This window comes from Microcaecilia unicolor, chromosome 2 (genome assembly GCF_901765095.1).
Source record: "Microcaecilia unicolor chromosome 2, aMicUni1.1, whole genome shotgun sequence".
NCBI classification, from domain to species: domain Eukaryota; kingdom Metazoa; phylum Chordata; class Amphibia; order Gymnophiona; family Siphonopidae; genus Microcaecilia; species Microcaecilia unicolor.
In genome coordinates, this window is record NC_044032.1 from 644866783 (window position 1) to 644879436 (window position 12654).

The following is a 12654-nucleotide window of genomic DNA, read 5'->3' on the forward strand; positions in this document are numbered from 1 at the left end:
AAGTATGCATGGGGACATCAAGTATGCATCAAGGCATATCATTGATATTCTAACAGGGTGGGTGTGGATAGGTGAGGGGAGGGTGATCAACAGAGACATACAGCTTTATGGTTTATAATGGGCTAGGAACCCCAGATCCTTGTTAAGCCCTTTCTGTTGGGTGTTAAAATATTCAATCATTCTGACTTCAAAGGTCTTACGTTCTTGTATGGTTTTAAAGTTACCTTTGAGGATTCTCACTGTGAAATCACTGGTACAGTGTCCTGGTCCTGTAAAATGTTGACCAACAGGCGTGGGAACCCTGCTGGTACCAGTATTGTTCATATGATGTCTATGTAAATTGAATCTTGTCTTAAGCATCTGGCCTGTTTCTCCATTATAGCATCCTTCGTTACATTTTTTACACTGAATGATATATACCACATTGGAAGATGAGCAAGTGAAAGATCCCTTTATGTTGAATATCTTTCCTTTGTGGATGACTTTGGGGTCCTGTGAAATATTTTGGCATAGTTTGCAACTGGATAAATTACAGGGAAGTGTGCCCTTCTGTTCCTTTTCAGTCTGTGAAGGAAGTTTACTTCTGATTAGCTTGTGTTTTAAATTGGGTGGCTGTCGGAAGGCCAGTACTGGTGGGGATGGGAATGGGAATATCTCTTTCAGTAATTCATCCTCCTGGAGTATATCCACAGACAGAATCCCGCTTGTAGTGACATACAATCCAGGGCTGGAAAAACTAAGGAAAATCATAAGAGATCTACAACCTATACTCCAGGATACTATATTGGAGAAACAGGCCAGATGCTTAAGACAAGATTCAATTTACATAGACATCATATGAACAATACTGGTACCAGCAGGGTTCCCACGCCTGTTGGTCAACATTTTACAGGACCAGGACACTGTACCAGTGATTTCACAGTGAGAATCCTCAAAGGTAACTTTAAAACCATACAAGAACGTAAGACCTTTGAAGTCAGAATGATTGAATATTTTAACACCCAACAGAAAGGACTTAACAAGGATCTGGGGTTCCTAGCCCATTATAAACCATAAAGCTGTATGTCTCTGTTGATCACCCTCCCCTCACCTATCCACACCCACCCTGTTAGAATATCAATGATATGCCTTGATGCATACTTGATGTCCCCATGCATACTTCCTACCCACCCCCCTCCCCCCACCCTGTCAGACTGTCACAGTAATGCTTGAATGTTTTCACTTATAAACACTGTCAGCTAGCACATTTGCTTATTTCCGATCTGAGGAAGAAGGGCAACCTTCGAAAGCTAATCAAGAAATGTATTAAGTTATGTCCAATAAAAATGGTATCATCTTATTTTCTTTTCCATGTTTTATTTTGTTTGATTTCTATTGATACCCCTGTGAGAAATTTCTTCAATAAGTTACATTTACTATTTTATCTCTACTTAGCAACTTTAGCCGTTTTCAATATATAACAAAACTTTATTCAATATTTCTTTTACAAATTACACAATCTTAAAACCCACCTTATCCTCACTATTTCAATCACATACATACATACCATACACTTCTCTTCATTCTAACTGTATTCAACCTTAAAATCTATAAACATCACAGTGTGAATAATCCACATTAACTCATGTCCATGATTGAAATTCAACTTGTGCATTGATGACTATGAATTACTCTGTTGTTATATCCATTAAGATTTTCCTGTACAACCCCCAGTTCACAATATTAACTCTAACAGTCAAACAATTCCTGTTTGGTTTTGTAAACAATCTCTTATCTTGAGTGGTTTTCAATTCACAGAGGGTTGTTAATTGCCTCCTTCTCTCAACCTTTCATTCCTTTTTTTCTCCAATACACGGGATTTCAATCGGAGGGCTGCTCTTTGTGCCGTTTCACTGTGTCATTGCAGAACTCTGCTCTGTTTACTCCGGCCAAGCAGTTCCTCCATCATCAGACCCTCCTCTGTTTATATGCTTCACTCTGCGATTTTTATGATCAAGCCCAACACAATTGTGTTTCGCTCTAAGCGTCTTCAGGGGCGATGACTTGTCATTATTACCACTTGCTCTGTTTTACAGCTTAATCAGGTCAGAACACCATCCTGCCTGTGCAAAATGGAGATCAGCTCTCCCAGGACGCCACGCATGCGTCTTGTCACAATTCAATTCCTTCCCATTGTATGCATGGTCCTGAAAAACTGACTGGGCAGCCAAATGGCAGATGATGTGAGCAAGTGTAAAGTGATGTTTGTGAGAAAGAAGCACCCAAACTATGGCTATGTGATGCAAGGTTCTACATTAGGAATCTAGGTGTTATCGTTGATGATATGTTGAAACCCTCTGCTCAGTATGCAGCGGTGGCTAAGAAAGCAAATAGAATGTTAGGAATTATTAGGAAAGACATTAAAAACAAAAATGAGAATGCTATAATGCCTTTGCATCGCTCCATGGTGTGACCACATCTCGAATACTATATTCAGTTCTGGATACTGCATCTCAAAACATATAACAGAATTAGAAAAGGTACAGAGAAGGGAGATGAAAATGATACAGGGGATGGGACGACTTCCTTATGAGGAAAGGCTATAGCAGATCGGTGGTTAGTGCAGTGGACTTTGATCCTGGGGAACTGGGTTCAATTCCCACTGCAACTCCTTGTGACTCTGGGCAAGTCACTTAACCCTCCATTGCCCCAGGTACAAATAAGTACCTGTATATACTATATAAAACAGCACCAAAATTAACTGCCCAATGATCAATGCTAACAACATGCAAATTTGTTATTAGCGTTGATCATCCAGCGACAGTGCAGGAGGATTGTGCCTGAGCATGTGTTCAGGCACAATCCTACTGCATTTGTTTGACAGGTCTGAGCTGTCAAACACAGGAGCTCCCCCCCCCAAAAAAAGAGTGAGGCTGTAGTGGGCTAGTGCCCCCAAGCCCCCACACCCTTCTTGGGACAGCAACAGGGGAGCTGGAGGTCTGGTGGATCTCCAGCCCCCCATGCCTAAAACAAAATCCCTGGTGGCCCAAGTGGGCTGCTAAACCCACCCCCCACCCACCCTGGTAGTTAAAGTCTCCACCTGCCCCCCCCCCCCCGTACTTCGTTGGAGAAGGGAGCAGCACTCCCTTCTCTTCCAGCGCCGCCTTCAAAATGTAGGGCCCTGCCTAGTGCATCCTGGAATGCGCTGGGTGGGGCTTCCCTACTATATAAGGGGGAGACTCCCTTATATGGTAGGGAAGCCCCGCCAAGCGCATCCAAAGATGCATGGCAGGGTTCCACCATTTTGAAGATGGCACTGGAAGTGGAGGGAGTGTGCTACGCCATCCTCCATCATGGACATACAGGGGGGGGGGGGTTGCGGCCCACTGGGCCACCAGTGCTTTTTTGGGGGGTGTGAGGGGGGATATGGAGCTGAAGATTCATCGATCCTCTAGTCCCCCTACCCTTGTGTCGGGGGGGGGGGGTTGAGGGGACAGCAGGTTCGCTGGACCTTCAGCCCCTGTGTCGCTGGCTTGGGATGCGGGGGTCAGGTTCGGGTCCTCTGTTGGGGGGGATTAGGGGGGTTTAATAACATGCAGGTGCATGCTGGACAGAGCTCTCCATTCCTCCCCAATGCTCTAGTAAACCCTAACACCATCTCTGAGCTGGCTTAGGGTTTACAGCAATAGCAGTGCACTAGTTTGACGCAAAGCCCGCTGAGCATTGGGGAGGAATACCAGTGTCCCTATTTAGCATGCATTTGCATACTATTAGCGTTCTGAGCTGGTGAGCACGTTGTTACACGCACTTGCCGGCTCTCATCCTGGGACTTAAGCAAATGTGGGCGCTAGTCTGTCACTAATGGCCTGTTGGACCCCGTTTACTTTTAATCATCTGCACATCAGAGCCTGCCATGGAAACTATCACACTTATGACAACATATTTTTCCCTTAGGATTTAGTGATGGATGCTGATGCAGATGGAGGCGGCCACATAAAGACATACTGTTTTTTAATTATCTATCTCTGTTTTATCTCTCTTTTTGGTGTTCCCTCTTCTGTCATAAAAAAATATTGTAATTCCTTTCCTCCTTTTTGGATGTGTTTATTGGATTTGTAAACTGCTTTGATTCTTGTCCTGATTGGCAGTTTATCAGGTACTGCTCAAAAACATAACAAAAGTTGTTTTAATTTCGCTTAAGACAGCTGAGGGGACATCATGCCAAATTTGAATGGATAAAATTAACAACTAAAACCTCAACCAAGCAGAGGAAAAGTCAAAGGGGCCCTTTTACTAAGCCATAGTAGGGCTACTGTGCACCAAATTGGCCCTACTGCCGGGGTAGAGTGGGAGCCCGGCGGTAGTTCCGAAGTTGGCACACGCAGTTTCCCAGAGTAGAAAATAATTTTCTGGTTTCTGCCATGGCGGGTATTCCCAGCAGTAATCGGCAGCATGGCCACATTGCCGTGTGCTACCTGATTACTGCACGAGTAGCGCATGAGTCCACTAAATAGGTTGCGATAAGGGCAGTGGCGTTCCTAGGGGCGCTGACACCCACCCCGCCCCCCGGGTGCAGCGCCCCCCCTGTGCAGCGCAACCCCCCCCCAGCGAAAGGACACCTCCCCACCCTGGCAAAAGAACCCCCTCACCCCGGGTGCACGCCGCTGGGGGGGTGCTGCGCGCTGGTCAGCGTCGTTTGTTTCCATGCTTCCTCTGCCCCGGAACAGGTTACTTCCTGTTCTGGGACAGAGGGAGCATGGAAACGAACGACGCTGACTGGCGCGCGGCACCCCCCCCAGCGGCGTGCACCCGGGGCGGACGGCCCCCCCCCCCCCCCCTTGGTACACCACCGGATAAGGGCTCAGGCAGTAAATAGCCCAGCCATTTATTGCCTCATTTTAAAAAAGGCCTTTTCCCCACCGTGGTAAAAGTGGCCCAACACGCACCCATTTCACATGCCAAAACTAGTGCAGGCCACTTTTTACCGTGGCTTAGTAAAAGGGCCCCAAAGAATTTTAGCAAGCCCCACACTAGGGCAACACTATCACTGGTTTCAGATCCCAACCAGAAAAAAGAGTAGAGAAAACAGCTCCCTAAAAAGAAACACTTAACGGGAGAAAAAAACTATTGCGCCAAAAAAAACGGTTTCTTAATCATAATTATAGGCGCCAGCTCTATGGGTGCTTGAGCACCCCCAATATTGAACAAACTCATTGATTGTGTCCAGGGAAAGGACATTTCCATTTGGTTTTTCACCCTCAATCATTTTTAAAAGTTGGCTCCTATGATCATAATGTTCAGCACACTGATCATAATCAATGTCAGTTGGAGAGCACATTATGATCAGCTGACAAAACTCTCTATTTAAGTAAAAAGTATACAAAATAGCTCCCACTGGCTATGCACAACATACATCAAAAAAGCATGCTCCACTACTTCTCTGTGTGAGCCCAAAATGCCAGAAAAAAAGAGAATGGAAAGAGCCAAACTCCATAAGTCAGGATGTCATAAATATCTTCAACTTATTCATATGAATTCTTCGTGGTATAAATCCCAATCTTCAACGTAATCAAGAACAGGAAACGTAGCGTACAATGGGTACTCCTAAGCATACAGATGACCCAACACTGCAGTGTTTTGGCAGAAACATTGCCTTCTTCAGGGGTCCTAATATGAAGTACACAATAATTGTACTCTACCAGACAAACTGCAAGTCTGTCTCTGAAAAAAGCCACCAAGGATGAGCAACATCTCTGTCCACAAGTGGTCCAAAATGCATTAGGTTGGTAATCTTCAATCTACATTCAGAAGGACTAACAACACACGATGCAAAACCCATATGTGCTCTTAGTAAGGTTGATTTTATAACAGGACAGCTAAGTAAAGTTCAAAAAGGTGACTTTTAAAGTATTTTATAAAAGCAACATAAGCAACTATGCACCTTGATAAAATAGGCTTCTGGATCGAGCTCCAATAGTGCAGAAATGCCAATGCACACATTGATACGTGCTCTGAAAAAGGGATACATTTATTTTGGTTTTGTTTTATTTTACAGCATTTGCTCACCTTTCACATCAACGTGGTTTTACAATAATATCATTAGTAAAGAGCCGAAGGAAATAGAACAAAGAAGTCTAAACTCCAAAACATCTGCAAACTGACCCTGCTCTCCCCAGTCCCAAATTTGAAGATGAAAAGCCTTGCCAAAGAACCATTTCTTGAACTCCTTGAACTTTTTTTAAAGGAGAGTTTGGAACTTAAGTAGAGGGGGAGAGTGTTTACAGGGATGGAGCCAGAACCACAAAGGCAGAAAGATGAGTACAGTCCAGTAGAAGTCTAGAACACCAAGAGGTTTATCTGTGAGGACCAAACAGCAAGACCATTAGCAAAATATCAAGACATGTCTGATCGTAAAGCAGAGAACTGATTTTAGGATCAAAATGTTGATTTTTCAGATTATTCAGGGCTGGTTCTGCAAAAGATATGTACGTGTACAGCAATATGTAGCAGGAGGTTGTCTTTCATCCTCCTATAACAGTTGCAGTCCGGAATTAAGTTGACGGAGACCTTGAATTGTGCCCCTTCATGTAGAGGATCTGCAAGCTGGAACAGTCTGCCAGAAGATATGAAAGCCGCTTATGGTGTTTTAACTTTTCATAAGAAGTATAAAGCTGCATTGTTCAATGCAGTTTTGAATTGAGAAACTTACTAGTGAATGTTAATTGTTTGTTATATATGTCATGGTTTTTATGCTTCTGTAGGCTTTGGCCATTCTGTAAACTATTTGGGGAAAAGGATTTTATAAAAGAAACATAAGTACAGTTAATACTTTTAATTTAACTCATAAGTACATAAGTATTGCCATACTGGGAAAGACCAAAGGCCCATCAAGCCCAGCATCCTGTTTCCAACAGTGGCCAATCCAGGTCACAAATACCTGGCAAGATTCCAAAAAAGTACAAATCATTTTATACTGTTTATCCCAGCAATAGTGGATTTTGCACAAGTTCATTTAATAACGGTCTGTGGACTTTTCCTTTAGGAAGTCGTCCAAACCTTTTTTAAACTCCGCTAAGCTAACTGCCTTTACCACATTCTCTGGCAACGAATTCCAGAGTTCAATTACACGCTGAGTGAAGAAAACTTTTCTCCGATTCGTTTTAAATTTACTACATTGTAGCTTCATCGCATGCCCCCTAGTCCTAGTATTTTTGGAAAGCATAAACAGACGCTTCACTCAATTTCTAATAGGAAGCCAATGTTATTATATTAGGAGAATTGTGAGCTTGTCATATCTCCAAACCCCTGCAGCAACTTTACTGCTGTCATTTGGATTAATTGAAGGTGTTTAAGATTGATTTACAGTCAAAAAATGTGATAGTGCTTCATCATATTTGAAGGCACTACATTGGCTTCCGATATGCCAGAGAATTTTGTTTGAATCATTATGCTTAGGGGGTCTTTTACTAAGGCACACTAGCGTTTTAGCATGCAGTGAAAATATGTGTGCGCTAAATACTAGGGACGCTCATAGGAATACATTGGCGTCTGTAGCTCTGTAGCATTTAGCACACGCCTGTTTTTAGCATGCGCTAAAAATGCTAGTGCGCCTTAGTAAAATGCCCCCTTATTATTTCAGATGGTGTACAGATTTACTTCAGAATTATTAAGTAGCTTACTGCATACTGCCTTGTGTGGTTATTCTTGGCTGCGTCATTTGCTGATTTTTCAACCACCTTGCGATAGGGGTATTCGGTATTTGCCAATATTTGGTATTTATATTCCTTTTCCATAATTTTTTCATGGAATATATTACCAGCGTGGATTTGATTGGAGTCCACTTATCTGAATTAAAAATAGTTAAAAACTTGTTTATTTGATAAATAACTTTGTTCTGGGTACAGAGGATATGTTGATTTGTTGGATGGATTTATTTATCTGTTGTCATTCAGTCTTAAATATTTGTCAACTGTGTTGAACCCAAAAGGGTTATAGCAGTATAGAAGTATTTTATTGATATTGATATTTGTAAAGCCATTGTAAAGACAATTACAAAAATCAAAGTTGTGCTAATAAACAACCACTAATTAGAAATAAGAACTTGGAGAAGTCTGAATGCAATGCAACACTGGAGAAACAGAACAGCATTAACTTCCAGGATTCAAAGAAAAAAAATCTTATCTGTGAAAACACTGTAAATATTACACTGTGCCTTAAAACACCAATACACAACCTGGTGAGAAAACAGAAAAAATGAACTGGAAAGGGAATAGGATTTATATGCTGCCTTTCTGTGGTTTTTGCAACTACATTCAAAGCGGTTTACATAGTAACGTGGTAACATAGTAGATGACGGCAGAGAAAGACCTGCACAGTCCATCCAGTCTGCCCAACAAGATAAACTCATATGTGCTACTTTATGTGTGTACCTGACCTTGATTTGTATATCACAGACAAAAAAGCACCACTGGGCCTTCAAGAAAGAGATAATAGCTGTCCTTTATTGTGAAAAAGACCCGACATGGCCATGTTTCGGCGCACAAGCGCCTGCCTCAGGGGTCTAACATAAAAACACACAAAAATACAGTTATAAATGCAATTATGGATTCAGATCGCACATAAATAAACATTCATACCATAAAATAATTAATGATTGGATTATAAAAACAATATAAAATATAGTAAAATGAGATAAATGAGGTAATGCAATAAATTGTTGAAAGAAAGTATTAAAATGAAATGCAGAAATAAAATGAATGAGGAACAGAATTAAGTCAATGGTAATCAAGGAAAAGTTAAAAATAATATGTAGAATCATGCGCACTTAAAAAACTTTGTGTGCAAAAGCATCAAATCAGTTATACATAATATGATATGGGACCTATTGTAATCTAACTCCCTTTTTCTGTAACCTAATGTGCAAAAACCTCAATTAAATGACTTGTGGTAATATCATGGTCATAGTATCATGAGTGTTAAGAAACCATCATGTATTGAAATGCAAGGGAAAAAATGACTTACCAGGGTGTGTCTTCACATTGTATAAGCAGAAGTCCAAAGTGGATTGCCTAATTTGGAACAGGAAAATGTATATTTGAATGACCATCAAATGATAAAAGGAAATTATCCTCCATTTATTATGAGCAGTGAGTGCTAATTTAGAAACAGTTAATGGATTCTTTCACATATAATCCAATGTTGTAAGGTCCATCTGCCCGTTTCTTCAGCGCTGTCTAACTACACGTCGGGACTTCCTACATTTATGGAGTATTTATTACACACTGATCTTTAAAGTTTATAATTAATGGTGGTTTACGTGGAGGGGCATAATCGAACGTCGCCGGCCAAATAGATCGCCGCCGATCTATGTTGGCGGCAGCGCTTCAGCTGGCCGGAACCGTATTATCGAAAAAGATGGCCGGCCATCTTTTTTTTCGATAATACGGTTTAGCCCGGCCAAATGCCGTGGAATTCGCCGGGTTTGAGATGGCTGGGTTTGTTTTTCAGCGATAATGGAAAGTTATGTCGGCCATCTCAAACCCCGGCCAAATTCAAGGCATTTGGCTGTGGGAGGAGCCAGCTTTTTTAGTGCACTGGCCCCCCTGACATGCCAGGACACCAACCGGGCTCCCTAGGGGTCACTGCAGTGGACTTCAGAAAAGCTCCCACGTGCATAGCTCCCTTACTTTGGTAGCTCAGCCCCCCAAACCCACTACCCACAAATGTACTGCACCCACTAAAATTGCTCCAGGGACCTGCATACAGCCTCTAGGACTTACTGCTGCTATATAACTTTGGCACACCAGTTCACACCTAAAGACTAATCTCTCTGAAAAAGTCCTTTCTTGAAATAAGCACGCTTACTCACAGTTAACTGCAGATCAGAGGTTGTGCCCCACTGGCAAACAGTCCCCTGGTACTAAGATTAGCAGTAGGTCAGAGCTGGCACAATGGTGTACAATGCCCTCTTTCAGCACCATTCAAGGTAAGAACTACGTTCTCTAACGTGGGTAACACAGGAAAGGGAACTAAAACTGGCTTACAAAAATGTCCACTACTGCATGGACTACAACAGGAAACAAAACAGGGCACACTCTGACCCAGTTAGCAGGGGGGAAAAGCACCATGGGAGTAGAGCCCAGTACTCTACACCCACCACAATGCATTGCTAATGTGACTCTGCAGGGCACCTAACAGAAAAGATGTCACACTCACCCGAGAGCCACATCGCAACCAGGGAAAGGCTGTTGGAGGATACAACACATTCTGCTGTCATGGAGGTGGGTACGGCATTTGAGGCTGGCATACAGGCTGGCAAAAAAGGTTTTTAGTTTTATTTTTTTAGTATGGAAGGGGGTTGGTTACCACTGGGGGAGTATGGGGAGGTCATCCCCCATTCCCTCCAGTGGTCATCTGGTCAGTTGGGGCACTTTTTAGGCTTGGTCGTGAAAATAAAAGGACCAAGTAAAGCCGGCGAAATACTGCTTAACGCCGCTTTTTTTTTCATTATCGGTGAAAGCCGGCCATCTGGTAGCCACGCCCATGCCCGCACATGTCCCGCCTTCGCTAATCTACCGACACGCCCCCTTGAACTTTCGCCGGCAAAGCGACGGGAAAGCGGCGATGCTGTCAAAAATGCCGCTTTCGATTATACTGATTTCGCCGCTTTTAATAAATCGCCGGCCATCTCCCTATTTGTGTCGGAAGATGGCCGGCGATCACTTTCGATTATAAGCTGGATAGTCATATGACTCTGCCATGGGTTCCATCCATTTGTTTTTCATGACGCTGTTTAAATCTACGTCAGGACTTTTTAAGTTTACAGAGCATTTTCTGCACATGTTCCTGACGATAGAGGGCGGGGTCTAGGGAAACAACAGCTGTTTCTAAATTAGCACTCACTGCTCATAATAAATGGAGGATAATTTCCTTTTATCATTTGATGACCATTCAAATATACATTTTCCTGTTCCAAATGGTATGGGATTTGCGTTACAAGACGTATGAGGAGAGACTTGCTGACCTAAACATGTAAACTCTGGAGGAAAGGAGAAACAGGGGTGATATGATACAGACGTTCAAATATTTGAAAGGTATTAATCCACAAATGAACCTTTTCTGGAGATGCGAAGGCGGTAGAACAAGAGGATATGAAATGAGATTGAAAGGGGGCAGACTCAAGAAAAATGTCAGGAAGTATTTTTTCACGGAGAGAGTGGTGGATGCTTGGAATGCCCTCCCGCGGGAGGTGGTAGAAGTGAAAACGGTAACGGAATTCAAACATGCATGGGATAAACATAAAGGAATCCTGTTCAGAAGGAAATGATCCTCAGGAGCATAGCCAAGATTTGGTGGCAGAGCCGGTGGTGGGAGGCGGGACTGGTGGTTGGGGGGCGGGGATAGTGATGGGCAGATTTATACGGTCTGTGCCCTGAAAAGGACAGGTACAAATCAAGGTAGGGTATACACAAAAAGTAGCACATATGAGTTTTTCTTGTAGGGCAGACTGGATGGACCATGCAGGTCTTTTTCTGCCATCATCTACTATGTTACTATTATATTTAAAAATTGTTCTAACAAAATTGATTTTTTTTCTCCATGACTGATTTAATTACAGGTTGCTGTCTGGGCTGTTGCTCCCCAGCCCAGACAGCCTGGAGTGCCTCCTCTACTCCCCTCTCAGGATGGGCCCAGGACCGGAACCAATCTGTTAGTCCTAGCTGGCTCAGCTAGCTTCTTCTGTGGCAAGGATATAGTGTTGAGGAATATTAATCTGTCAGGTATTATCACGACTGCAGGTGGACCAGGGCACTCCTCATCCAAAGAATGTCAACTAGGGAATATCCCTGATTCCCCATGTGACAAACAAGGGGTCCCAGACCTTAGCCCGTAATTAGTGTTTGGGGCCCCCATTCCCAGGTTCTGCCCTGGTCCCCAAGATGTCTAGCGCCTGCCTACCAGATTCAGTACAAGATGCGATTAATTTGCTTCTGCTGTGCTTCCCAGGGGCAGACTGACCATTCTGGCAACCGGGCAGTGCCTGAGGGCCCAGAGGGTCTGCCCGGATGCCCGGCGCACAGCTGGTGATCTAGAGGCCTCAGCCGGGGGGGGAGGGGGGACATGTTCTTTCCTGCCTGGGCCACTAGGCTGCCGCTATTCCCTCTCCCACGTCTGGCACCACTGTATTTTAAAAATGGCAGCTGAGACTGTCAAGACCCACGAGACCATCATGGGAAGTCTGAGCTGCCATTTTGAAAACACGGCAGTGCCAGCAGGTGGGGGAATAGCGGCAGCGCAGCGGGCAGGGAAGAACATGCCCCCTCCCTAGGCAGAGGCCACCAGATTATCAGGACCCCTCAGGTAGGACTGGGGCAGAGGAGGGCGTCTGCTGCAGTGGCAGGGGGAGTGTTGGGCACCGGCTGGACAGGGGGCCCAGACCACCCTCAGTCCGCTTCCCAAATGTGTCAAATCAGTAGCACTGTCTGAAATTCCACGATTTGCCCTTGCTTCCGTTCCTTTTATCTTGCTGCACCTCACGCCTGGAATAGACTACCCGAGCCTGTGCGTCTAGCCCCATCTTTGGCCGTTTTCAAGTCCAAACTTAAAGCCCACCTCTTTACCACTGCTTTTGATTCCTAACCATTATTCACTTGCCCTGTCCTTTTATCCTCACCT